General features: G+C 45.0%; 1 protein-coding gene and 1 long non-coding RNA gene across 5 annotated transcripts in view; both read left to right on the top strand.

Annotated features, from left to right (window-relative positions):
- The window catches only part of LOC135391156 (uncharacterized), a 211,389-nt gene that overhangs the window by 121,163 nt on the left and 62,524 nt on the right, over positions 1-27,702 (top strand). The window lies entirely within an intron of this gene.
- LOC135391142 (uncharacterized) lies at positions 22,578-27,168 on the top strand. Of its 3 annotated transcripts, none has more exons than XR_010421874.1 (4): positions 22,578-25,358; positions 25,438-25,501; positions 25,578-26,929; positions 27,038-27,168. It is a non-coding gene; the product is annotated as an uncharacterized LOC135391142 (long non-coding RNA). The 3 variants fall into 3 exon arrangements; XR_010421875.1 differs by having other exon boundaries at positions 22,588-25,358; positions 25,578-26,042; positions 26,844-27,168; XR_010421873.1 differs by having other exon boundaries at positions 22,906-25,358; positions 25,578-27,168.

The following is a 27,702-nucleotide window of genomic DNA, read 5'->3' as shown; positions in this document are numbered from 1 at the left end:
GTTCACACAGCGCTACCGTTTAAAAGAAAAACGCAGTGAAAACGGAGCAGTCTTTTGCGGCAACGAATGGGATCTCCAAGAGGCAAAGATTTGCGGCATCCAATGAGACAGCAGGAGACGCGCGCGCATCCCTATCGTGGGCATGTGGATTTGGAACGGGTTCGATCGTATAGTGCTCCGTATATGTGCGGCATGATAGGCACTGCTGCATTTTTCAATACCGATTCACTGTATTGCAGCCCTCAACAGTTCTCGCGAACTGTTGTCGCCGTCTGTTCCACTGACCACATTTATCTTCACGTCCTTCGGACAGCGACGCCAGTCCGCTTCGCAGCGCGCACTACTTTTTTTCACCGGGACTGCTCCATGGCGTGGCACGCGCGTGCACGCGCAACATGGACTAAAAGCACCGATGCACGAGCTGAAACGACGTTCACTGCTTAGCGCCGAAGCAAGAAAGAGCCCGGTATAATTTCGCTTCCAGCTCCGTAAAGGAATCCACGTTTTTAATTATGATAACAAGTACGAAATTAACATTGCGTATAACGTAATTTGAAATGAACATGTTTTTGCATTTTAGTGCCCCTTTAAGGCGATGGCATTTTAACAAACCGGAGTTCTCACCAGTGAAGGCTCGATTTTATGGACTCATTTGCACAATCGCTGTTGCGCGAGTAATTGTGACGTAACGTATATATAATAAGCCGTGATATGGGTCGACTATCTGCCAATTACTCCAAATCATTTACAGCTGCATGATAATGAAATGTAGTGAAGGAAAAACAATAAGAAATAAGTGTAGAAACATGGATTTTAACCCTGGAGAGGAACGGATTGCGAAAAGGCTGACAACAGCTCAATTAATTAAGGGAGAATCGGCAGAGTGTTTCTTTAACCCGTGTCATATTTTTAAAGTGTTCTGTTGGGATATCTCGTCGTACCTGATCGCTTAATCCTATATTCCTTAATCCTATAATCCAATATAATCATACTTGACTGGAGTGATTGCCGTGTTGCAGCCCTGTTAACGGTGCTGATGTGAGCCGTACAATCGAGGTGACGGATAACGATTATTCGTGATCATCATCAACAGGGAAATCTACTGCCTGATGTCGATTACGAAATACATAGAGACACGATATACAAAAGTTATTAGTAATTATTGTCATTTCCAGGGAGTCGCTCATTCGATATATAATAACACTTCGATTATTCCTATCCAACATTATGAGTACATAAACAGGATTATCAGACATGCGGTATACAGCACGAACCGTTCATGTTCACAATCCTAATTCTAGGTCCATATTCCACAAAAGCAAACACACTATATATCTGGTTCCGAAACTTCACCTTCCTCACTTTCTCGCTCTCCAGCTGCAACGTTATAACCCAACTTTCCACCGCGCGCGCTCGCTCAATAAACTGGAAGAAGAACAAAATAGTAAGCACCGCGCCTACTTTGCAAGAGGACGACCAGGAAAGTGTGCTCAAAACGGCTGTCCACGGACAAATGTCGCTCCCCTTATTTAATTTAGAACCACGCCTCGACAGCGCGCAAAGAACACCCATGCAGGACAACCGCGCGCGATATTTCCACGCGCGCGCAAATTAAATATAACGCGTCCGAAAAGTGTATATCCGCGCGCACTACAACAAAGTACATATCTTTTAGACGCATCTAACAAAAATCCGCTGTGGCCGGCTGCGTGTAATTTAGCCGCTCGCCCGCGCCGTCTTAATTCTTACCTCCTCCCGCCTCTTCCAACTCTTCTCCAACCTTAATGCGAAGGCTGTTCTGCGCGCAGGGATGCATGCCCATGTATCATGCGATAGAGATAATTGTTCTTTGAGCGTGTACCACTTGCGAGCTGCTGTATTTTGTTAATAGAGCTCGCGAGCGTCTGCGGCCCCTGGCGCATTTTCGAAACACGGGAGTTTTCTATGTTGGCTTGCGAACGCGCAAGGGTTTGTAACGCGCATATAGAGCCGGCTTAAACAATGCGATTACGAGGATTTATTTGCAGAGTTTTGGGGCGGGGATAGTTTGTTCCAAGTTTAGGACTCGCGTCGTGCGCTTATGTAGAAGTCGCTTATCGAGTTGCGGTCTTGGATGTGTTACTGAGTTTTGGGTGGGTTCTACTCCGTTACACGGTGGTCGCTGAGTTGAGTTTTGAACGGAATATTTTCACGTGGGATTCCTTGCATAGAATGGTCAGGGAAGAGTGACAGCTGTACAAACGTTTGGAATTGGGATGCCTGTTGTATTTATTTTAAAAGGAGGGGGGAGAAGCATATCAATAAAGAAAATAGGGGAGGAACGAGAGCCGCCGACATTTCGAACAGAGACTGTTCTTCTTCCGGAGCGCCCAAAAGAACAGTCTCTCTTCGGAATATTCGCTGAATTTTATTTTCTACCTTTCTATATAATTTGCTAGTGTTTGGCTCTAAATATGGTATATTTATCAATAACCTAAACAACGAGATTTGGCCGAGGCAGACCAACAATTAGGGACGACACAGACAAGTAAGCCTCAAACGCCCAGAAATTTTACCCTTTGCCATTCATTTGCATCAAAGGTGGACTTATTGTCGTTGGTGTGAATGTGTGAAGATGAGCATTTTCCTTATTTTGACCCTGTCGTGACTTGCTTCCCCATTTCTTTCCTGTTCCCGTCACCACCACCACCACCACCACCACCATCATCATCATCATCATCATCACCATTATCCTTTTCAGTCCGTTTTTCTACTACCTGCGCCCACGCCACGTAGTGCCACTATACTCGCTTCGAAATTTAATCGCGATACCAGCGCCACCATCCCGAAACGGAGTCGCTTTCATTTGCGAAATGGAACCTCCGCCGAAATGTTTGTGGAACATTTATTATTACTGTCATTACTTTTATTAACGCCGTATATTTCTTCTCTTTTTTTGCTGTTTTGCTTCGACACTGCATTTTCAGTAGCAGTGAAGAGCCATAAAACTTTGATGAGCCCCGGCCGGCGCGACATTTCATGATGAAGCCGAGCTGGGTCGTCGCTTTGCACTGTCTAATGTTGTACTCTGAGTATGTTGATTATGTAGGCCTTATCTCTCCGCTTGTGGACAACGGATTTAATATTTTCTCCATGCAATGCACGCAACTGGGTTTTCGAACAGATAAGGTCAGCGAAACGAAGGTCAGCGAAATAGTGGGGGAGAGCTTGAGCACTAATGATATCGAAATATGTCACAGAGTTCCTGCTGCTGGTGGCAGAGACATGGCAAATATAATAGTGCAATTTGTGCATCGCTCCAAAAGAGATGCAATTCTAGATAAAGCTAAGAAAAAGCGTATGACTACTGCTGATCTGTGTATTACTCCTACGGCTCCAGTTTTTATCAACGAACACCTTTGCCCTGCACTTAAACGAATACTTGGCGCTGCCATTGCACGTAAACGCGAATTTGGTTGGAAGTATGTATGGGCAAAAAATGGAAGGCTGTTCGCGCGTAAATCAGAGGGTACACCGGTCCATCAGATCGCTGGTTATGACGACCTTTCTGTGATAAGCTAAGATTTCCTGTGTGTAGATAGTATTTTTATGTAGATAAAAATGCCTGTTGCCCCTAGCGAACTTTTGAAGATTGTACACGATGCGCAAACAAATAACTTGTTATCGATCCTTCACCACAATGTAAGATCTGTTCGAAACAAGGAAGATGATATCTTTACCCTACTTACTTGTACCAGAATATCTTTTGATGTAATCATGTTTTCCGAAACATGGCTACAGCGTGATGATGACATGTTTGTACTGCCAAATTATAGTAATTTTTGTCTGTGTCGACGCGATAGAAGAGGCGGTGGAGTTGCGATACTCACAAAAACGTCTATGAAGTGCGAAAAAGTTGCTTCGCTCACTGTATGTCTGAATGATTATGAAGTGTTATGTGTACAGTCAAACTTGTGTGTTTACGCTGTGATTTACCGGCCACCCAGTGGAAATATTAATCACTTCGTGAGCTATCTTGAACGACTCTTTCAATTTTGTACCGAGAATGGTTATAGATTATATTTGGGAGGCGATTTTAATATCAATTTGCTAGAAAGTAGTGGAGTTAGTTTAATGTTTCAGAATTTGATTAATTCTTTAGGGTTTCAAAATGTTATTCAGAATCCGACTCGTATTACCACTGATTCTATAGCGCTAATAGATTTGTTTATTACGAATGAACCTCAGTCCATTTATCGTGCTGATACTCTAGTAGCTGACTACAGCGATCACTTGCCTGTATTTCTACTTGCGGAAAATGACCACCCCATTGTTTTCACTAATGAGATATTGACGTACCAATGTGTTAGTGATCACGCGCTGAACAGTTTCCGCGAAGAAATTTCTAAAGTCATTTGGAACTTTGTTTATGCTGAAGATGATCCTGAAAATGCATATAATATGTTTCTAGACACGTTTATTTCTATTTATAAGCGGCATTTCGTTTACAAGGTGCTCAAAGCATCTAGACACATACGGAAACCATGGGTCACTAGTTCACACCTTCAGATGATACGAAAGAAAGGTCGCATGTACAAAAAATTCTTGAAAACGCGTGATCCCGAGAAGCTGCGTGACTTCAAGAGATACCGTAACATGTTAAATCTCGAGCTGCGGCGGGCCAGGCAAACTTACTATAGCAACATGTTTGACACTTCTTGCCTTAGCAACAGTCATACCCTGTGGAAGAGGATAGACATGGTGCTGCACCGTAAAAAGAACACACCACAGATAACAGACCTTTGTATTAACGGGAAGAATGTGTCTGGTTCAGCCCTAGCAGATCATTTCAATGATTATTTCGTGAACGCTGTATCTAGTAGAACGGCGGGACAGCCTCTCTGCTCACGGACAGTTGAACGAGTGAAAGATTCTTTTTTTCTCTGCCCAGTAAATGCAACCGATGTCTTATCTGCACTGTCTCAATTACGCAATAGTAAGAGTTGTGACATTTTTGGCATTCAGATAAGACCAGTTAAATACGTTGGCGATATAGTCGCGCCTGTGCTGGCGGATATCGTTAATAAATGCTTCTCGAGTGCTGTCTTTCCACAAAGGATGCAAATAGCGAAGGTGATAGCCATTCACAAGGGTGGAGAAAGGCAGCTATTAGGAAATTATCGGCCTATATCGCTTTTACCAGTTTTCTCCAAACTAGTGGAAAAGCTGATATTTATTCAGTTGGATTCCTTCTTCATAAAACATTCGGTTATAGTTGATTCACAGTATGGCTTTCGCAAAGGTCGATCCACAGAGCTCGCCTTACTAAGGCAAAAAGAAATTATTTTAACTGACTTTGAAAATAAGCGGTTAACATTAGGCGTATATGTAGATTTTAAAAAAGCTTTCGATTCTTTAAATCACAGTGTATTGTTAAAAAAATTGCACTCTTATGGTGTACGTGGTATCCCACTCACTCTAATAGAGTCGTATCTTGGCAGCCGAAGACAGTCGGTTGAAATTAATGGCCACTTATCTTCCGTTCTTGAGATCACTTCCGGCGTGCCTCAGGGCAGTATATTGGGGCCATTGTTATTTAATATTTACATTAATGATATTGTAAACATTTGCCCTCGTGCACATTTTGTAATTTACGCAGATGACGCCAGTCTTTTCTTTTCTGGCATTGATGCAGATGAAATATCCCGCACTGCAAATATGACACTCAAGACACTAGATGAGTGGTCACGCAATAACTGCCTACAGATTAATACAATAAAGACAAAGGGAGTTTTGTTCAGACCAAAGAACAAACGTGTCATAACAAATATTCCTTTGACTATATCTGGTGATGAAATAGAGCTAGTGAATAATGTCAAGATACTCGGTGTCTTTTTTTCCTATGACTTGAGCTGGGACTTACACGTCGATAAATTATCTAGTAAACTGTCGCAGGTGTCTGGTACTTTGTGGAAGTGCAGGGCAATACTACCTACGCAAGTTAAGCTACGCCTTTATAACGCGCTCTTCTCTTCTCTCCTTTGTTACGGACACTTGATTTGGGGAACGACCACAAAGGCGAACTTCAATAAACTGACATTAATCCAAAAACGAGCAGCTCGTGCCATTTGTAATGAACACTTCATTGCACATACCAAGCCAATTTTCCTTAAGTTGGGCATAATTTCAGTCACATATTTATATGAATACAGAGTCTTAGTAATGTTAAAATTTGGTCGTGCCGTTATTCACGAAATGCACACTTTGTCACACTTAACAAAGAATGACACTGTTGCTCGTACACGGGCTAGGGAAGTTTGGCTGACTCCGCGATGCCGAACGACATACGGAACACAAATGATACGCTATCAGTTACCAACGTTATTAAACAAATACTGTTACCTGTTCGAACATCCTGACTACAAAAAGCTCTCGAAAAAAGCTCTCCGTGCACACTACCTAAATATCCTTCAATCACATTAGAATTTTTTTATTACTCCTTTTCGCTTTTGGATTATTACGAGGGCATTTCTTGCGTTCTTCCGTTTTTTCTGATCGATCATCAAGTAGCTGTGTTTTTTGTTGCGAGTTCAAACCGTTATTGATGATGGGAGAGACATGAGTGTGTGTAATTACAGCAAAGCTGTTACTGTCTGTGCTATTGTGGTGCTTTTTGTAAGAGTGTTTACCAATTAATTTATTGATGCACGTAATCATGCCAGATGTGCTTATTTGGTTGTTGCTGAAGTGTCGCGTATGTGAATGCCAGTTATTTTCCTGTGTTTGGTATGTGTTAGCACTGCTATTGACGTCGCGGTCCCCAGGCGTTTTCAAGCTGCATCATGGCAGCTTTTGGTCTGGGACCACCGCCATCTCTTGATGGAAACGGAAATAAATAAATAAATAAGAAAGTATGTATAGTGTGGGAATTATTGTACCGTATATATACGATCGCTTTCTGGTGCATAATATGGTAGGAGGGTTGTGCTTTTATGCCTTCTGTTCAGAATATTGTTTGTTATTCATGTTGTTTATGTCTTCTAATGATGAGTTAGTTTGTTAGGATTAGCCAGTTCCAGCCAACGGGCTCTGCAATTTCAGCACTCCTGTATTCTTCGATGGCATAGAGCTTTCCTCGTTAAGTGAACGTTCCCAGCTTGACGAGACGAAATTAAATAGAACCACCCTGCTGCGATAGGATATAGTACTAGTATATGCCACAGAACATCTCCTTCTCCGGTGGAAACAAAAATGCGGCTTCCCCGTTACAAGTTGTATGCCGTTGCTACGTATACAGGGCGCCCCAACTCAGAGACCACAAGGCTTACAATGAAACGGAGCGCTCTACGTAGAAGAAGCCAACTGGATGTTGTTAGCAGTTGTGTGTCGTACTCGTTAGGACCTTTTTTTTTTCATTGCACCTAATGAATTAGGTAAGAGTTAGTACTAATTCAGCTAGCTCTCAAAACATTGTTGTTAGGGCTGAAGTGTCAATTTCGAAGTTGTAAAGCACCCGTGAGAGCACCAGAGAGAAAGACATCTGGCTGATGGCCATTTTGTCGGTCCAAAATGAAGGCCCGCGAAATAAAAAAATATAATAATAACAGCCAGGTGACAACGCAAATGTCCCCAGTGAGGTACTCGCCATCTTATACAGAACTGAAGGCCGTCAGTTTTTCTTTTTTTCTCTTTTTTTTCCCCCCTTCTTTTGCGATGGGGTTTAAAGGGCCGGGGCACGACTAAAGTGCAAAAAATTTCCCCTCGCGGGATGAAAGATGCATTCGAAGGAAAAAAAAAACAGAAGAAAACAACAACAGTGGTTTTAGTCATGCCGTGGACTAAATGCATTGCCACGAAAATTAGTCCCGTTCGGGAGTAAATGCATAGGACTAAATGAATGTCACATGAATGAATGTCAAATGGAGTGGTGACTGCATTTCACGCTCTGTTCTAAGAGTCCCCGTACATAATTCGCGTGCATGATTGAAAATACTTTGAATTGAACCGTTAACCGTGATATGTTGAGAGATATAACATCTTGCTAAATGCATAGAGCACAAGAAAGAACCGGTAACGATTTCTTCCTCTGTGCGGGTGAAAAAATTGCTAAATTAGCAAAGTGATATAGCGTTATTCCATCAGATTCACGGAGACCACATATTTACGTAGACTGTTGCATTCAGGAGACCATTTGCGAAGTTCGGTGACTATTTGCAGTCCTGAGGAGTAAATTTCGAGGTTAGGGGACTAAAATGAGAGAGTAATCACAATCTAGAGGACTAGGTGCTGCAGTTACTCCCCGTTTTACTCCTTTTTTTTTCTTTTTTAGAGTGTGCCGTTACGTTGACACTAACACAAAAGGAACGGGGACCGTCTGATGCGTCGCTCATGATTTATATGATCGATAGAAAAAACTCAATATACGCTTTCCCTCTTCCTATCCTTTTTAAAATAGCCGAAAATGCGGAGCGAGCTCTCATTGGTCTCCGCAAACGATTTGTCCAATCAGCGCAGGAGATCGTCTGAAGCGCCCAATCCGAGGCCTCTCCGCATTGTGGGGCGTCTTAAGAACGAGAGGGAGAGGAAAGCGTACATTGCGGTTTTTCTATCGATCATAAATCTCGAACGACACGACGGATCAACCCCGTTCCGTTTGGGTGGGTTAGGGTGGGTTAGGTTGGGTGGGTTCGCGGAGACCAATTAGGTTTGGTTGGGTTAGGTTAGGTGAATGTTAGTGCTTTCAGGGAGACGGCGTCTTTGATTTTTATCAAATGATTTTTATTTTTATATTTTACGACGAGAAATTTTATCACTATATTGCCCCTTTAAGATGGTGGTTTTTCATTCCTGCATCCGGAGTCATTCAGGTATAACCCTCGCCAAGAGACAGTGCGACCACAGCAGATAATTTTTGCCGCTGGCAAAATTTTCCGTCCATAATATTGTGGAGTGTCTCCTTGCTTTTATCCCTCCAGAACAAATGTCAAATGCCGAGCTCGGAAAATGCGAAGCGCGAACTGGCCATTCCGCAATTTATTCTCAGCGGCACCTAAAGAGGTGACACTTTCATTTGCGAAATGGAATCCTCTTCGTGTAGGTGCGCAAAACGTTTCTCATTTTATTTTTTGTTCTCCCGTTGTTTTAGAGGAAGGTTTTCCCTCTCTTTTTATTCCTTTTTGTACGGTCGCAATGCGAAACATCATATGAAACTTCACCGTGAACTGCGTAGCATTCGCAGTCTCATGAGGGCAGGGCTTGATAGCTTGCACGCGTTACGAGCTAACGAAGGGCGAGGCATTCGTCGAGAAGGGCGCGTGATAAAAAACGTGCACGGTGCTCTTCGCGTGATACGTGAAGGGCGTGGTATATGTCACGCGCAATGTGTCACATGCCTATACGAGGGTGGTTTCATAAGTTTCCGGCCCGAGGTAAAAAATGCGCACGAATTTGAAAATGCGATTAAGGACGCGTGGCGCCATCTGTTGGAGGGCCGGAGCACCACCCTCAACCCTCTCCATGCTTTTGTCGGTTGCAGAGCGGCATTTCAAACAGCCATGGTGCACTCTTCAGGTAAAATGGAAAAAATCGAGTACCGCGCTGTGATAAAATTCTTGACAAAAGAGGGACTTTCGCCTAAAGAAATTAAAGCGCGACTGGACAATGTGTACAGGGAAGCCTCTCCATCGTACACAACGGTAAAAGCCTGGGCTAAGCAGTTTCAACTGGGGCGAGAGTCCATTGAAGATGATCCACGCGATGGTCGTCCAGTGGAAGTGGTGACACAATAAAATTTGTCTCTTGTCGAGGAGGAAGCGCTGAGCGACAGGCGTCTGAAGGTGAAGGAAATCTCAAAAAGGCTGGGGCTTTCCAAAACAACCGTTTTTCGCATCATTGGCGAGGGCCTTCACATGAAAAAGGTCAGTGCAAGATGGGTGCCACGACTTCTCTCGTCAGTTCAAAAGCAACAGCGCGTCGTCTGTGCCAAAGAGTTCTTGGAGCTCTGTCATGGTGCTCTACTATGATCCCCTTTCGAAAAAGGAGTCGATGGAATGGCGCAAACCAGGAGAAGCACCCCCAAGAAAAGCCAAGGTCACACAATCCGCAAAGAAGATACAGTATTACAGTATCCGCAACAATATTTCGGGATTTTTCACGGGATTCTCCTCATCGACTTCAAAGAGAGGAACACCACAGTGAATGCGACCTATTATGCTTCACTCCTGCACCGACTGCGAGACGCCATCAAGGAAAAGAGGCGCGGCAGGTTGAGTCGAGGTGTCCCGTTGCTCCAGGACAATGCCCCTGTCCACACGGCTTCTGTTGCCAAGGCTGCACTGAAGGAGTGCGGCTTCGAAGAAATCCACCAGCCACCCTACAGTCCAGACTTGGCACCGAGTGACCATTTCCTATTCTCAAACTTGAAGAAGGATCACAGAGGACGGAGATTTCAAAACGATAGTGAGGTGCAAGAGGCAGTTTTCCAGCATTTTGCGGACAAAAGTTTGGACTATTTTTTCAAGGGTATAAGTAACCTGGTTGAAAGGTGTCAAAAGTGCATCGAAGTTAAGGGTGACTATGTCGAAAAGTGATACACTTGTTTCGTCTCTATGACTATTAAAAGTTGGTCGGGCCGGAAACTTATGGAACAACCCTCGTATATATATATAGCTGAAATGAAAAATGAAACACATACCACGAAGGTACGGGAAGTAAGAAAAAAAGGGGGATAATTTATTTACATTTAAGATACTTGGAAGGCTAAAATGGTTGTCTACGTTACGGCGGAAGCTCCGTCTTCGTCAGGACAAAAATATGTCAGTATATATATTTATTGAATTTCCCGCCTCTCGTAACGACCGTAACGACGGTGAAGCGATTAAGCCCCAAGGGGGCTTAATCATATGGTACTATTTTGGTGTTGATGCAGAATCTTTGCACTTGGTTGATAAGTGTACCTTTATATACGTGTGGAACGATCTTGCTTGACATTGGCTTCACGCTCACCGCCATCAAAAGGTACTTTGATGACATTGGGTACCAACTTCTGTACGTGAATAGCAAATTTACATATGTGTGTCACCGACAAAATCAAGCATATAAAGAACGTTCAAGAGCGGTCTGTTCTCATTGCACAGGAAGCCTCGTGTGCTTGCGAACTGCAGACGTATTACACTGCAATGTTATGCTGTCAGCTTATTGTTATACCTTGTCATTTCGTCTGTTCGTTTGCCTATCAAGTTTTATGATTCGTAAAAGATTGTATAGTATAACACTAATGTAACAACACTAATAACTGTGTCATTCGTTATATTCTTATGGCATCCTAATATTGTTACGTCTGTAAGGCAACAGGGAACCTCCCCACCCAACTATGAATCGAATAGTGATCAGGTCGCACTTGAATGATTTTTTTTTGTGTGTGTGTTTTTTTTTCTTCCTCAGTGCCCCCTTTCCCCAACATGCACGAGACAGGGAAAAAGTACACTTCCATTCACGGCATCTAAATATCACCCCTACCAGCTCCCGTGGCATAGTGGTTAGGAGATGAACGCTTTCCACGCTGAGATTGGGAGGTGACGCCGGTTCGAATCTCCGCACCGGCTGCGCTGTCTGAGGTTTTCCCTTCGTTTTCCGGCAGTCCTTCCAGACGAATGCCGGCACAGTTCCCCTTGAAGTCGGCCCAGGACGCATACTAACCCCTCTGTCCCCCACTCCTTCCTGCTGTCCTCCCTCCATCTGTACGCGTCTGTACGCCGCTCGTAGCTATAGTTGTTTCGCGACGCTAGCACTGTACTTAAAAAAATATGTAATATCGACATTAGTGCGGTCACAGTAAAATGGACGAAGATGCCCAAAATGATCCCACCGAAGGGATGGCGAAACGTGTCGCTGTGGAACTTGCATAATTACACACAATCACTATATAGACCCCCATCACTATAGACCTCCTCCAATTCTCCAATGCACCCACACACTGATATGATGGCCACTCCAGATACTAAACGCTTAGAAGAGAAACTATTCGCAGAAACGCGCCGCCTAACGGCCATTTCTGTCGTAAAAGGCACAATATCGTCCAAATTACAGCTGGAACGCGGTGGTCCCTCCCAAAACTTTCAAACATCGCGAGTATTACGTGTACAGACCGCACACTTCAACTCGTACCGCGTACCTCTAATGGCCTCACTAAACTTCTTTCTTTATGATCCCGAATACAGCTTTATCCCATATATATACGAGCGCAGACAAAACTCATTTGCAAAATGCGCGCGCTTCTTCGAAGCACACAGATTACGCGGTTCGAACCCTGGCGTCGACCGTCGTAAACGACGGGCTCATTTTTGATAGTCGAAACCGCTGCGTTGGTGTACATAATGGTGGAGCTGTACTTCCACCGTTTGAAAAATTGGTATCACTGACGTAAAGTACATCCGTTATACATATACGTGCAACATTCAGGTTATATAACGTTCTTCCAAACCAAACTACATGTGTCCATTCGTTTCGAGCCAATCAAACTACGATGCTCTCTCTATGCCTGTTAGGTTTTGTGGGTGGTTTAGTGACAGGGCTGGGGTAATCCGACAAAATATGTGAATAGAGGCGGTCCAGAAAGCGTGATATGTGTCACTTTCACATAAAAAAAGGGGTGGGGTATTTTTTCACGTTCTCTACTATATGCTGCTTCTCTGCTGCGTAAAATTGGTTGCAGCAGTATATGCTCATAAGCCAACTTCGAACAGGATGTATAAGAGAGCTGTAGTGGATCGTAACTTTATAAGGGAGCGCTACCGCCATTGCGCACGCGCAGCTGTAGCGTACGCAAGGACGACTTCCGAGCCTACGCTATTTTCCGGGAAACGTTTACATACGCTAGAAGCTTTGCGGGAGCATCTATTAGGATTACGGCTAGTATCGGTTACTGCTTAGAGTTCAGCGTTTCAGTGGTTACGCTCCAAAAGCAACGTGTACTGGAAGTACAAAATAACGTGAAATATTACAAAAATAAATTTGTGTATCTCGTTTAATAGCGTCTTGTCAGCGGTTATTACATTTCTGCTGTCTGAGTGAGACGACTCAGTTGCAGTCGACTGCTCGGTGACTTCTGCGTCAAGGGCGTGTAGGCAAAGAGTTTGCGGACAGTCTACTCGGTCCAGTATACTCGTAAAACGTGCTATTGCTCCGTCAGACATTGCACGCGTAGCGTCTTGTCGTAGCGTTCGCAAAGCGATAGCGTTAATATACACTAAAACTCTCGCTACAGTCGTGTTCAACTTAAGAAGGAAAAAAAAAGTAGTCCGTCAACAACATACGCCGTTCGAGATAAAGAAACGCAGTAGCGCCCTAGAAGAAATCCTGCAACGCCACCATGCGCCATCAGTGGGGGAGCGCACTTTCTGCCGCAGCGTAGTGTCATGCGGTCAGTCTGAACAGCCAATACGGAAGCAGAGCTAGTATGATGGATTACATTATCTGGCGCAAGGAGGCAGCGTGACCTCACTGTGTCCAGCCATCCTATTCGCGCGGCGCAGTAATATTTTGAGAGCTCATGGACTAGATTGAACAGTTGGATGGAACACATGGACTAGACAAGTTGAACACGATTATAGTATATCCGGACAGACGGGAATCCAGCTCGCGTGTGCCACACTGCGGCCTACTGGTCAATCACCCCCTTGTCTTTTATACTCCTCGTTCTCTGACGTCACTGCTCTTTCCTCTTGCGGCCTTTCCCCTTTTCTTTCTTCCAACAAAGAAAACGACCGAGAAATAAAAAAAAAAGCAGCATAAAATCGTAGGCGAAAAGCGACAAGAGTCCCAGAGCATAAATCGGTCCGCGGCCACCGGCCCGTTCTTGGTGTTTCGTCAAGAGCGAAGATCTTCCTCTCGTCTCCTCCCTCCCTCTCCCCCCTTGATATGACGTTGGGAAAAGCGTAATGTTCTCGGACACACGCCGACGATTATTATGAATAATGGCGCAGCACAGTGCCATTTTGCCACGGACCAAGGGAGAGAAAAAAACTAAGTGAAAAAAGATTTTTTGTCCCCCCCTTTCTGCGTCGTCGTTGGACGGTGCCGTGATGGTATGTTCGTCGTGTGTGTGGTAGTGATGTATCAAACAAGATAGAAGATTTTTGCTGGGGACAAAAGGCGGGACAATTCGTGCTTTCAGCGCCTTATAGACGAGGACGAAGTTATTGGTGTGGGAGAAAGGAGGAAGAATGTGGACAGTTAGTGTAAGAGGAGGCGGAGGAGGGGTAGAAAGGAAAGTGTCTGGGGAGGAGTCGCAAATTGGAGCAATCGTCGCCCTCTCGGGAGGAATTTTGAATGGTCCTGAAGGATGATCGACGATGGGACAGCGCCGTTTGGCCCGTCGAAAGGACTCGGGACGAATATGTTAACTTTTACTCTTTGAGTAATTTGGGTCATCGATACTTTTCTTCTTTATTATTATTTTTTTGTTTCGTTTTAAGACTGCATCCTCTCTTGAAAATGTTTAAAGGACGGGAACGCAATGATAGCACGAAATTTGTGGCGCTGTCCTTAGACAGTGTCTTCAACTTCAGTCACAGCCATTGTTCATATTCAATTCACTTCTTTATTTCCCATTTCTTAATGGGTGGGGTTAGCGTCGTTTGTTTTCAGTTATGTGCCGGTAAGATAGGTCTCCTTTCGACTATCAGGTCGCACTTGAATGTTTTGTTTTTTTTTCTTCCTCAGTGCCCCCTTTCCGCAACACGCTCGAGACAGGGAAAAAGTACACTTACATTCACGGCTTCATAAATGAGTACACTTACTAACACGGAATTAAACCAAAAAAAATATCACTTCAAAACAAAAAAAAATATCACTTCAACAGCTTAGCTTTACTTAGTGCGACAGAGACTGAGCACCCGGGCTGAATTCATATTACCAAACGTACGGAATGGCTGCATGAAATGTAGCTATATCTGCCCCTATATGCGATGCACTTCTTTGCAGTGTACCAGGCAATGCGCACTTATCTTTTAGCAGAGCCCAGTTTCGTACATGCACTGTCACTCTGTCACTGTTCCTTCAGTACACACTTACGCCATGCCAATTGTTTGCAGCTTTCCCCATTACGCGGCAAGAATTCGCTTTCTAACTGACGTTTAAATGCAATTTTGCTCACATTCGGCCCCAGATACAACTGCGCCTGTTCCTCCCATTTCTACTCAGCGCCAGTGAATCTCCTCCCTTAATGGAGTCCGTTTTTCTAGTCACACTGCCAGACTGGGTATCGCAGCTCCAAAAAGAAGTAAGAAGGAGAACTTACGAAAAGAGATAAAACAATCGACTAACTGAGGAAGTCTGAGAATTTTTTTTCCCTTCTCTTTCTCTCTGTCCCTCTGTTCCTTCTACGGTCTTGAAATAATCGAGCAAGATACCATCAAGAAGCGACGAGCGAAACACATTAGATTGCCGGCCCAAATTCACTCAGACACTCACTCTCTAGCCTTAAGAAGTTCCAGCAGCGGACTGAAAAAGATGGCGATGTATATCTGTTCATCCTCACGAAAAAAAAAAAGAAAGAGAAAGCGAAAAGAAACGGGGAAAAAAGAAATAAAAGACGCAGCGCGGATTTCGGTACTTTTAGGTTTGTTACGTCGTTTTTGTTTTTTTCTCTTTTCTCAACCAATTCTCTGTATCCTCTGATTTTCGCGAGGCTTCGTCTTTGGAAACGACGTAGAGCTGCTGCGTTGGAAGCGTATAAGAAAAAAAAAAGAAAGAAAAGAAAAAGGAAGAAGAAAGAAAGGGGGAAACCGTTTTTCGAATGGATGTTCCCTCATTTCTTTCATTCGTTTTTTTCCCTATTTCGCTTTGCTTCTTTAGATCTATCCGCCGGTCGTAGCACTTGGGTTGCATTCTGTGGGTTCTTGTAGACGATGATTTTGAGAGACAACTGGGCAGGCCGAAGGGAGTGGAAGGAGGAAAAAAAGGGGAAGTAGAAAGGAATTCGAGCGCTCGTTTCGGATCGAACAGGAAAGGCAGAAATAGAAAAGTGCACGCTGTTTCTCCTTGAGGTGTCATTTTCCCGTCTTTTGTGTGGATTGTCTGTACGAGTTGAGAAAGCAAGACGTATACAGAGTTTTTTTGTGGATGGCAGCAGGGAGTTGGAGGAAAGTTACGGCGGATATGTTTCTTTTCCTTTTTGTTTTTCTAAGCAGGGTATTGATGATGTCAGCGCCATGGCTGCTTTCTGCGTTTTGCTTTAGTGTGTGTGTGTGTATATATGGTATAGGCTGGTCTGCGTGTGTGCTGCGCGGTATATACTATGCTTTCTGATAAACATTTGTTTGACTGCAGTGAATGGAGCTGGCGCAAGCAATAGGCGGCAGGCGGCAGAGATTTTTTTATTGGTGGGATGGCTCCATTGAGGGGGTGCCGGACTTTGAATTCACAGATGTGTTTGTTTCTATTGATTTTTTCTGGTTTTCGGCGTTTGCGAGACAATGGTGTGCGTGCAGAGACTTTCTGCTAATTTTCTTTTTTTTCTTTTTTTTAATGAAGGGTGTTTAAAAAGTTCTTGAGGACACTGGTCTTCGTTGTCCAAGTGTAGTTAAAGCGGTAGCTTTCATTGACCCGCCTGCGTCGACAGCGGCGTACGTACCTTCCGTGAGAGCTGTGGAGAGAGAATCGAAGAAGGAAGGAATAGAGTAGAATAGAATAGAAATAGAAAATTAAAAAATTGAAACTGTTCCATGACGCTTGATGTGTGAAAGCACTGAATGATTTGGAAGTAAGGAAGGAAGTTACAACTGGCAACTGGAACGAGTGCGGGCGGCCGAAGATCAAGATCGGATCGGATGGAAGATCAGGATCGGAAGAGAAAGCTACCGGATTTAAACGCAGAACGAATAGAAGATGCAGCAAAGTTTCCTAAATTGTTCTTCTCTGAGGGAAACTTGACTAGAGAAAAAAAAATCCCTTCCGAACTCACGCTCTCTGACGTTAGATTCCCTGTTAGGGTTAGCAGCTTATCTTATTACTCTGACATCTTCACTCTCGGACTTACGTGAATATACGATTAATTTTTCTTGTTCTTGTCCGACTTGCCCGCTAGAAGGACCAGCGTCATCAGTCACACGTGGCTCTTGACGCGCTTATCGCACCTATTCCCTCTCTATGTCAAACTCCACCGCGACGGGTCGCATGATTCATGTTCCGTCCCAATCACTCTCAAGACAAAAGCCAAGCCGAAAAAAAAAAACCCGAGTCCCCATTAATAACACCACTCCCGAACCTCCTCTTCTCGTGTTTCTTACTGTCGACAGACGCACATACCCCGGAGCTCAGCGGAACACAGCACTCTCCTCGAATACACACCTATCACACGTTGACGCCGTAGTATATAAGTACGGCCGAGGGAAAGGGGTGCTGTGGGAAAGAGGCAATATGTCAGGGAAAATCCGGGACCCACTTGAATAGTGGAAAGAAAGGAAGACAAGGCGGCGTTGCCGTATTGTGCTCTGATCTCGGCACAATCGGAGCTGAGCTCCATCCATCAAGTCTTACGTAGCTTGTGACGGCACAGTATACGCCTCTCCCTTCCCCCCCCCCCCACCCCCGCTCCCGAATATCGTAGAGGCGGATTCTTCGTGTTGTGGGACGATAATCTAGGGGCACGTGCCACCTCGGACGTGTTCGTCCCGTAAGGGGTGCTCCAAGAAAGAAAAAAAAAGAAAATACGAAAGGAAGGAAAATTAAAGAAGTCGAAGATGGTGTGCCTTTTGCATGCATGATGTCAGGCATGGATGGTGTACAGTTAGAACGTTGTGTTTTGGGGTTAAATTGGGGAGGGGGGGGAAACATATTTCCTGCACCCGCTTTGCGTCATTGTCACTGTGGGTAAACAACCCTCCACACACACTAACAAACAAAAAGAAAGAAAGGAAGGAAGGAAGGGAGAAATTAGTCACCAATACGACACTGGAGAACGCTATAAGCGCAGCCCAGCCGATCGGTATGTCTTGTTCGTCTTAAGTGTGAGAAGCTCTTTAAAAAAAAATCATCCGCAAATCTGCTTTTTCACCCGATATCGCCCAATTTTACCTCGTTTTACGGGTCCTGAACAATAAAACCCGATTATTGACCCAGATTTTCAAAATGCACAAAATCCGAACACGCAAGGGCCTGTGATTTCATGGTGGCACGCATTCCTCCCACATATATATGTCCAGAACATACCTGATTTGAACGTCTATTCTTTTGAATAATTTTAACGAAAGAAAAAAAAAATCGTTCCGTGACCACCTCGCCGAACTGCTATCCACGAGAAGAACACCAAATTCATCTAGCTTCGCTGTAGCCTCCATGTAGGTCTCATCGACGTGAACTTCGTGTTCCCTAGACTGTCTCTGTTAGTGTATTCGCCATGATACTTGAGCAAGCCGCCAGGGGATCGTCTGATTGAGCTGAAGCTATGGGCCTTCGGAGCTCTTGTGAAACTTCTCATGAACACTACAGCTCCATCCACATACATAGGAGCAGTCAGGCTTTCCTCTTAAGGCTGTAATCCTGAACCTATATAGTACTTTCGCCCACGTGTCCTTTACAGAAGTGTAGCGAGCCGTTTTTTACATGAGCTACGTAACAGAGGAGCTGTTCTTTTTATTTTATTTTTTTCATTTCTATTGCGCACGTGCCTATTTGCATGAGGACGAAACCAAACCAGGTGGTGGGTTCGAATCCCATACCACAGGCTGTGCTGTCTGAGGTTTTCCCTGCGTTTTCCGAAGACCTTCCAGACCAATGTCGGCACAGTTCCCCCTGAAGTCGGCCCAGGACGCACAATAACCCCCCTGTCTCCCACTCTTTCCTGCTGTATGATTGAAAATAGACCAAAAGCCAGGAAGCATCTTCAGTATATTGGTTTTTTACACCGGCTTTATACATAACAGAGAAACAAAACAAAAAACACAGGTTGTGTTCATGCTGATGAGGACGCCTGTATAGGTGTCGAAACGTCCTATTGTTTTTTGTTTCGTTTCTCGGATATGTAAGCCAGTGTAAACAAATCAATATCACTGTTGTATGATCGAAAAATTATCCGAAATTTCATTGTGCACGAAAAACCGACAAAGAGGATTCAATTAAACGAACCAAGCCCGCTGCCACAAGTGGGCTTCAACTCGAAGCGCAAAATTTCTCGTAATACTTCACTTCAAACGAGAGCGTCTCGCACAGCATTTGTCACTGCTTAATCAAAGCGTTTGATAAATTACCGAGTGGATGCTTCAAAACGAGGCAAGTTATTCCTCAAAAGAATGCGTTTGACGCGCGGAATGTTACCGCCGGGGAAACAGAATTTTTACCCCTTTTCTAACTCGGCACAAAAACGGAGGTGGGGGAGGGGGGGGGGAGGGGTAACGATTAATGTGACTGGCGCGCGCCAGTTTAGAAATTAGCGAAGTGATCAAGATAACGGAAACGTTCGCGACAATTACAATAAATTTCGGAGCTTAACGAGACCGGTTCTGATTGTGCACGCGGTTAATGACGGATTGGGAGAGGGAGAGAGGACCGTTTCGAATTTGGCATAATTAACAGGGTTTTATATATCATCAGCTCCCGTAAAACAACGAATTTAGCGGAGCTAATCACCGTTGCGGAAACATTTGCGTACCCAAACGAAGAATATACATATACTCTCCACGATAATTGCGAGAAAGGCATCATTTTAAACACATTCGGTCGTTCGCGTTGTAATTAGCCCGTCGGTCTTTTTTTCGTCTGTGTCTGCCTGGAAGTTAATTAAGGAAAAAGGGAAAAATGCTTTGAAATATGTTGTTCTCGAATCCGCGTGTGTTTGCGGGAGGGAGGTTCGACTTTTCGGATTGGGTTGCTTGTTGTTTGTCGCGTGGTAATGAGGTTGGTAGCAACGCGTTTTTGTGCCTTCCGTGTGGAAAGATGGGGTTATGACGTTCGTGTTGTTGTTTTGCGCGCGAGGAAGAAAGGAAAAGAGAAGGGGAGCTGTCAGCGGCAGCTGCGGCGCCCACGTTGGGTGGTTTTGAATCCGTAATGATTGCGTCTGGTGATATATTGTGGGTGCTTAGTGAGTTCTTTACATAAATACTGCTTGTTGTAATTGCGTGCAGTATTCTGAAAGGCTTTACACCGACAATACGTGGGCGTACGTCACTTTCGTTTTCTCTTTCTATCTTTTGTGGTGCATATTGGAAGGCACGGTTCCCATGAGTGCTATAGATGATGAGGGACACGTTGTTATGTAACCGTTTTGGTGTATATTAATGTTCCGGTTTCAGTTTGACTGTTTTGCCGTTCGCTCTTTCGGATTAAAGCGCCACTAACGTGCAAAAATTTCCCCTAGTTGAATGAGAGACCTTGCGTTACCCTCACACAAACACAAAAGGAACGGGATTCACCGGTCGCGTCGTTCCCGATTTATATGATATATAGAAAAAACGCAATTTACGCTTTCCTTCTCCCTCTCAAGAAGCGCGAAAATGCGGAGGGGCTCCTGATTGGTAGCCTCAAATTATCTCCCGCTATGGTTGGACAAAATCGTTTGAGGGGACCAATAAGAGTCCGCGCTGCGCGTTGTCGACGCAATCGCAATTTATTCGACTAAGAGCTGTAATAACTTCCTAATTTACAATTTTTTTTGCCTAAAATGCATCAATCATCTTTTTAACTGTAGCTGTTTCCGGGCACATGTTAAATGTGAAGAACTCGGGGCAGTCGCTATTATTAAAGCCATCCCGTTATTTTAAAATCTTGAAAACCAGCGGCATGGCAAAGTGGAAAGTAAGTAAAATAACGTATAAAAGTATATACAGTCAACCCCCGTTTATCCGGACGGTGCCGTTCCCGGCGAAATCGTCCGGATACCGGGGCATCCGGATAAATGAAACGACCGAATAGAAACGTCCTACAGAGCAAGGTTTAATTAAAACACAGAAATCTCGTCAATGACAGCTGTTACATAGTAGTGTAGGCACTCGATTCCTGCAAACTTTTGCTAATTGCATGGAGTTGAGCCACGCTGTTGCGCTGCTCGAAGAATGTCAGTGCGGACGCAAAGTGTCAATGTCGGAGCCTTGTTTCTCACTGTTGGTGTCATCGGCACCGTCTTGCTGCACATCATCGGAGGTAACAGCAGCAATCACACCGCCATCAGTCATAGCTGCACACGCGTCATCATCCTTATCAGCGTCAACGTAGTCAGAAATCGCACCATCATGTACGGCAGTCACAGTGAGCCTCTGCATCAGGGATCGCAGCTCAGCAAGGGGAATGTCTTCATCCGCCAACGGGCCGTAAGCAGCAGGCCCTCGGGTTGGAGTTTTCCCCTCTAGATCCGGACAGTTGCTCGAGATATTTCCAAATGACTGGACTGGTCAACGTGACCCAATGCACACAAATAGAAAAGGGGGTCATCGTGCACAGTTGTCTCCCCTAATGAGGAATGTAGGTCCCTGACGTGTGACGGGAATAACTACAGTCACTATAGGAATAACCCCTTTCTCTTTGTTTTTCTTTTTGTTTGCCTTTATTTTTATTTTTTTTCCTTCCTGGGAATAGCAAGCCGCCATAGCGGTGGCTAACCTTTCCCTCTTAATTTTTTTATATAATAAACATATCCCCCCCCCCCCCAACACAGCGAAAAGGGTGACGAAGCGGGGTCAGCGTCTCCTCTTACTCACTGTAGTCCGGATAACTGAAGCTGGATTACAAGAATTTTCGACTTTCGTTCCCTGGAATTCTTGTCCGAGTCCGGAAGCTGAAGTCCGGATAAACGAGAACAAAATACATGGAGGAAAATCCGTTCCCGTGCCTTTTGTCCGGATACCGCGGGATCCGGATAAATGAAGTCCGGATAAACGGGGGTCGACTGTATATGTAAAAAGTATAAAAAGTATAGTATATATAAAAAAGTAAAAGTGTACCCTCGTTGGTGGTAGCCAAGGTAGTGCTAAAGACTTGGAGGCGAAACGGGTTCGATTCCTACCGCCAGCTGTGCTGCCTCATGTTTTCCCTGGGTTTCCCGGCAGACTTTTCAGACGAATGTCGGCACACTTCCCCTTGAAGTCGGCCCAGGACGCAAAAGCGAGATTGAAGAATCGGAGACAATCCTCGTTGAAAGCCATTCTAAATTTCGAAAATTTGTGAAACGCGCACTTCCGTTGAAATATCCATCAACGAATTTTGATATGCAAACGAGCCGCAACCCAAACCGCGCCGACCGGGAGCGCGGGGAGCACAGCGCTGATTTCACGTCAGAGGGCCACGTGCTTTGGAGCGATGGAAATGATTGGAGGAGTTGCTCATCTGCTGACCAGATCAACCGCTTTCCGGCGCCGGCTCTGCTGTCTGCTGGGTGTTGTTTTCCTTAGGTTTTCCTCAGACGCTTTAAAGAGGTTATGAACTCTACCAAGCTAGCCCGCCGACTGTGTAGGCTCCAAACGGCGATTTTAACTTGTTGCCTGTGACACATTTTGTATAGATGAATCCGAGAGGACCGTATCTTCACCACATATAGCACGCTCCTACACTCTGAGAAAAAAGGGAGTCAAGCTGGAGTTAAGCAGGAGTAAAAGTTTATTTTACTCCCACCGGGTCAAGATAACTCCATTGAAAAGTCCCACGCTCGCGGTTACTCCGTCTTGCTGTTATCGTAACTCCTTCGACCCTTTCTGTACTCCGTCATGAGAGTATAATAAACGAGCAGGATCGGCGGCCAATTTCGCCTGGAAGCGTGCTTCCCCTGCAATGCTCCTTAACAACGCGTTTTCGCGAAAAGCGGTTAGAATTTTTGCAAGTGCGCAAGCAGATTCGGTTACCTCGACGTGTAACTTACTTAATAAAATACGGAGCACACACCTACCTCTAATCTCTGTTGTTCCCCTGGCGAATAAAAAATTATACATGGTAGCCTATGAGAAAGAAACCGAAACTGTGCTCTGTCGTGATTTTCAGTGCAGTGCCTTTTAGCAAGGTGCGCAACCTGTTTCACGATTACTGTGTCGCTGTCTTGCATATGACATAAAGGTTTCGATATTACGCCGACGAGATTTTGTCCCCGTTCCCAGAATTCGGGTTGCCGCCAATCCTGAGAATGGACGAGAATGGCGCGAACCAGGTTTGACTTACTGCAAGTACCTCTGCTCTGGCTGTTCAATGTGAAGCTTATTACTTTCCCTGGGACAGGGTTCAAATTGAAAAAATTCAAATGGGAAGTGTGCAAAGGAGAGTAGACGAAAAGAAAATTCCTTGGCTCAACATAATAGCAGCATTTCGTGTTTGTCTCGTACTTCAAACAATTTTCCCAAAATGTGACCTCTTGTCTGTTCTGTGCATCTGTAGCATGCATGAACCAAGTGGAAGGAAAGTAGGTCATTTGATATGTATACCATACGAGTGAGTTTGAGACCTGTATCTGCTGTCTTGTGATATTTTCCTCACGGTGAGGCTACTAAATAAACCCAAGCAGCACAAAGGACTGGGATTCGGCTGGGAACGTAACGGGGATGATGGGTTCGAGGTGGCCGATATCGCCGTCACGAGCCCGACTGCTTCCCGACTATGTGAGGGGGAAGAATTGAGGGAGAGGGAAACTACATAAAATTATTTCCCGATAGATCCCCGTTCGTGTCCCGGTCAGAATTCTTTCCCGATAGATTCCCGTTTGCGTCCCGGCCAGGATTCTTTCCCGATGGATCCCCGTTAACGTCCCGATCTGCTGTGGTGTACTGGCTAAGTATTTCTTCCCGCTCGTCTCCCGATGTTTATGCAGATTCGGTAACACGTGATCGGATGGTACAGCTCGAGACAAAGTTTCTGAAACACGGGTTTTCTGTATTGGACTTTTCCCAGCCACCTTTGGGAAATGCTTGTTGAGCAGAATCCTTGGGGATTCTGTTCAACAAGTGTTCCCCTTAGGCCGCAGGGGAGGCGTAGAGAAGTGAAATACAAAACACCCGTGTTTCAGAAACTTTTGTCCCAAGCTGTACGAGACAGTGAAGCATCCCTTCAGGAAGGAATTTGGCTGTCTGGTATGAGGTAACTCTTTCAAACATTGGGCTGCAGTTCACTTCATGTGTTGTGTTGTGTTGTGTTGTATGACGGAAAACATGCACACGCAGCACCCTGAACAGAAGTATTAATGGAGCCTCACTGCAAAGCACGCAAGTACAAGATACTCGGGAAGAGTCGGCCACGCCCGAACGAAACGACCGAATCTCCCGAATCGAAAAACTCACGTGAAACGAAACGAAGAGAGCTTTAGCAAGTCGAACTGATCGGACGAAAACCGCTGCACCGAAACCCGCAAAGACTACGCTGGAGCTCCCTGCATTTGGGCTACCGCGACTGCCATCGCCATCATCTTTGTTTTGGTTGTCATTGCTGGGTGCAAATGGCCGGCGTGTGTGTTCTTAATGTTTCTGAGCAACAAGTTTTGCAAAGTTTGGTTCGGAGGGAGTATGGAACGCCGTTTTGTGGTCAACGTGGCCAGAGTGCCTCAAAAGTACTCCTGCCGCATTCTGGTCACTGTTATAAATGTGAATCCCTGCCACCATCAGCAGCTTTTAAGTAGATTCATGGCACATGAGGAACCTGCGATGTACACCATCGCACACAGTCAAGAAAAATGTAGCATTTAACCTTGCTTTCCTTCATTATAACAAACAAAAAAAAAGAAAGAAAGAAAGAACACTAGAGAAAGGGTCGGCAAAACAGTGAGTGTTTTGTTGTTTTTGATTCTATTGATCTCTCACTGTCAGGTTGCACTGCCGATCTGTTCACAATCATAACTAACTAATACCTTAGCTTTGGCCAATCTCATGTTGCAATTTTGCTTCAAACACAACATTCAGGGATTCTTATGAAAACAGCAGCATTTCTGAAAGATCCTGGAACGGCCACAATCTCAAGAGGTAGTACGATTCTACCCGTCGTCATATTTCGTCCGCCAAGCCATTGCGCGGAGATGTTGGCTCCATGCCCATTTCAACACAGGCTCACCCGCGCTCGCTCGCGCGTCGTCGCTTGTCTTCCATGCCACCAGCCAGCGCTGCGCGCTGCCTGTCGCGCATGCGCTGTTCTTGTTGGCTTCGCTTTGGCTGCTGTAACGGTCGTTTCTCGTCGCCGCGTGTAGTTCGCGTAATTGCGAGCGTTCCAGCAAGTCTAAAGCGTTTTAGAGGCTTTGTATTGTTGTTCTCACCTGGTGCTGTCGTTCTTGCAACCCGTCTGATATTGCAACTGTCTGTAAGTGGAAGCGTTTCTTCTAACCGCGAGCAAACCAGTCGGTCTCGTTTGACATGTCAAAGAGTGAAGACGCTACCTTGCATGTGAAGCCAAATCGTTCTTCGCCTTCAGGATTATTGCCGTTTCAGGTGTGTAATTAATATAACTCTGAAGTAATATGTTCGACTGCGCCATGCATTCTCATTGTTCGTTTTACTCTATTTGCAGGGATCTGCGCAACGACAGGGAGATAGAACGCCAAGTGAAGTCGACTGTGTACTTTGTGCAGACGGTATGTCATATGTCTCTACACTGCTCTACATATAGGTGTCCTGCCATCGTATTTTCTGGAACGATATTTCTTGCAGGTTCAGCGTGTATGACGCAGCGGCCTTCAGCAAGAGAAACTCAAGCACCGTGTTCAAATGCAGTGGGGACTCTTGCTGGCCATGACAACGCTTAGAAGTGCTTTTTCGGAAGAAGGACAAGTTGGACCGGAAATGAGGACCTAGGTGTGCTCTTTTGCGCTGTTGTTCACCGTTCGATCATTACCAGTTTTTGTGCCCCCGTGAGTTCAACGCTTAGGTATGTTGATGATAAATGGATATGCGTTAAAAGGTACGTACTCCGGAGTGGTGAATTGTTCTGGTGAAGTGATTCGTTGCTGCTATCTCCTGTTTCGTGAGGGTTCTTGTCGGTACTCATATACCGCAGGCATGAGGGGCTTTCTTTGCAGAACATTTCAGTAAACCAAGACTGCAGCATTTTCAAGATTGCCATAACCAGCATCAATGCAGCTCTCATGTCAACATCAGCATCAAGACAGCTCTGATGTGAGCATCAGCCAGCGCAGCTCTGATGTTAACATCATCAGAGCAGCTGTGATGTTAACATCAGACCTGATGTCGCTTTTTTTTTCAATAGGGATGCTTCTCCTTGACCATGTTTTTTTTTTGCTTATTGACGTTTTTGTGAAGGAACGCTGAATATGCGCACACCATTGACTGTCAGCTCTAGTCCCGGTCAGCTGTCATTTTTTACAGTTTTCGTTGTAGTAATTGCTAGTCATTTGCACCAAAGGCGCTGGATGTGAACTATTTTCTCTTTCCTGGACTTGCATTTCTCCCAGTCGTTGGCTTTGTCATTTTTTCATAATTTAAATTTTCTCTTGGTAACTCTTGAGTTTCGTAATCCCTACGCTGTGCATTTTACCATTTTTGATAAAGCTCATTCCACGTACCGTGCACATACTATTTTGTGCTGAAGTGCAGCAATTGTTTCGTTACGTCTAATGTTACATGCCATTCATTTTTGTGTCTGGGCAGTACTGAAGCGTGAGCAGATAGGCAGACTGCCTATTACTGCATAACTTCGTTTTCTTTGAGGCACCACCACTTGGACAGGCAGACCGCCTCTTGCTGTATACTTTTTCTTTCTTTTGAGACACTGTTGACGTGCGAGTGGTTACGCAGGCAGGCTGCATATTACTGTATACCATTTCCCACCATGCAGCAATTTTACCGTTACGTCTAATATTAATGCTACAAGCCGTTCATTTCTTCCAGGGCCATTGCCGAAGTGCAAGTGGTTAGGCAGACTGCCTACTACTGCATACCTTTTTTGTTTCCTTTCAGAGACCACCTCTTACTGTGTACGTTCCCCCCCCCTTTTGAGACACCATTGAAGGGCCAGTGGTTACGCAGGCAGGCTGGATATTACGGTAGACCATTTCCACCCTTTTCTTTTCAGGCTACATTGGCAATGACAGTAGTTATGCGGACATGCTGCATATTTCTGTATACCCCTCTTTTTTTGTTTTTCATTTCAGACACAATTGGCATGCATTGGATGATGCAGGCAGACTGCTTAGTGTACACCACTCGTCGTTTAGTCTATTGAGGTGCTCCAAGTGTTGTGTCAGTCTATTTCCTCTCCGAAAATAAAATGTTGGGCTCTACACACACTGTTTACACTCAAAATTATTGTAATTATTAAAAATAAGCATATTAATGCCAAAATATGCATGGGGGGAGCCCCTGCCAGCATTATCGGGGATCCGCCGGGGACCTGCTGGGACCGAATACTTGCTGCCGATGTCGGTCCTTAATCATCCCGGTGTTGCAAACTGGAGGAAGGACCGGTATCGGCTGGTGGCATGCCCCCGACTTTGTAGGATTCTTTCCCGATGCTGGACCGGCTTCGCCCCGGTCCTTTGTGCTGCTTGGGAACGTTCTTTCAAAATTAAAGACTGCGGTGGTGCTTTTGAGTGCACTGTAGGGTCATGCTGTGCGTCCTGGAAGAATTTGAGGAAGCTAGTCGTCATTAGAGGTTTATTTTCACCCTGTAATAGACGATATGCATAAATCCCAGATGCCAGTGCAATGCGGTACATCTTGTGAGCCTGTTCGTTCCTTTGGCACCATCCTTCTCTCCCTCATTCCGAACCTGATGCCATCAGGAAGGAGAAGGAAGCGCCAGGGAATGAACAGGCTC

This window comes from Ornithodoros turicata, chromosome 4, assembly GCF_037126465.1.
Source record: "Ornithodoros turicata isolate Travis chromosome 4, ASM3712646v1, whole genome shotgun sequence".
Lineage (NCBI taxonomy): Eukaryota > Metazoa > Arthropoda > Arachnida > Ixodida > Argasidae > Ornithodoros > Ornithodoros turicata.
This window is presented reverse-complemented; position numbering and strand designations above follow the sequence as displayed.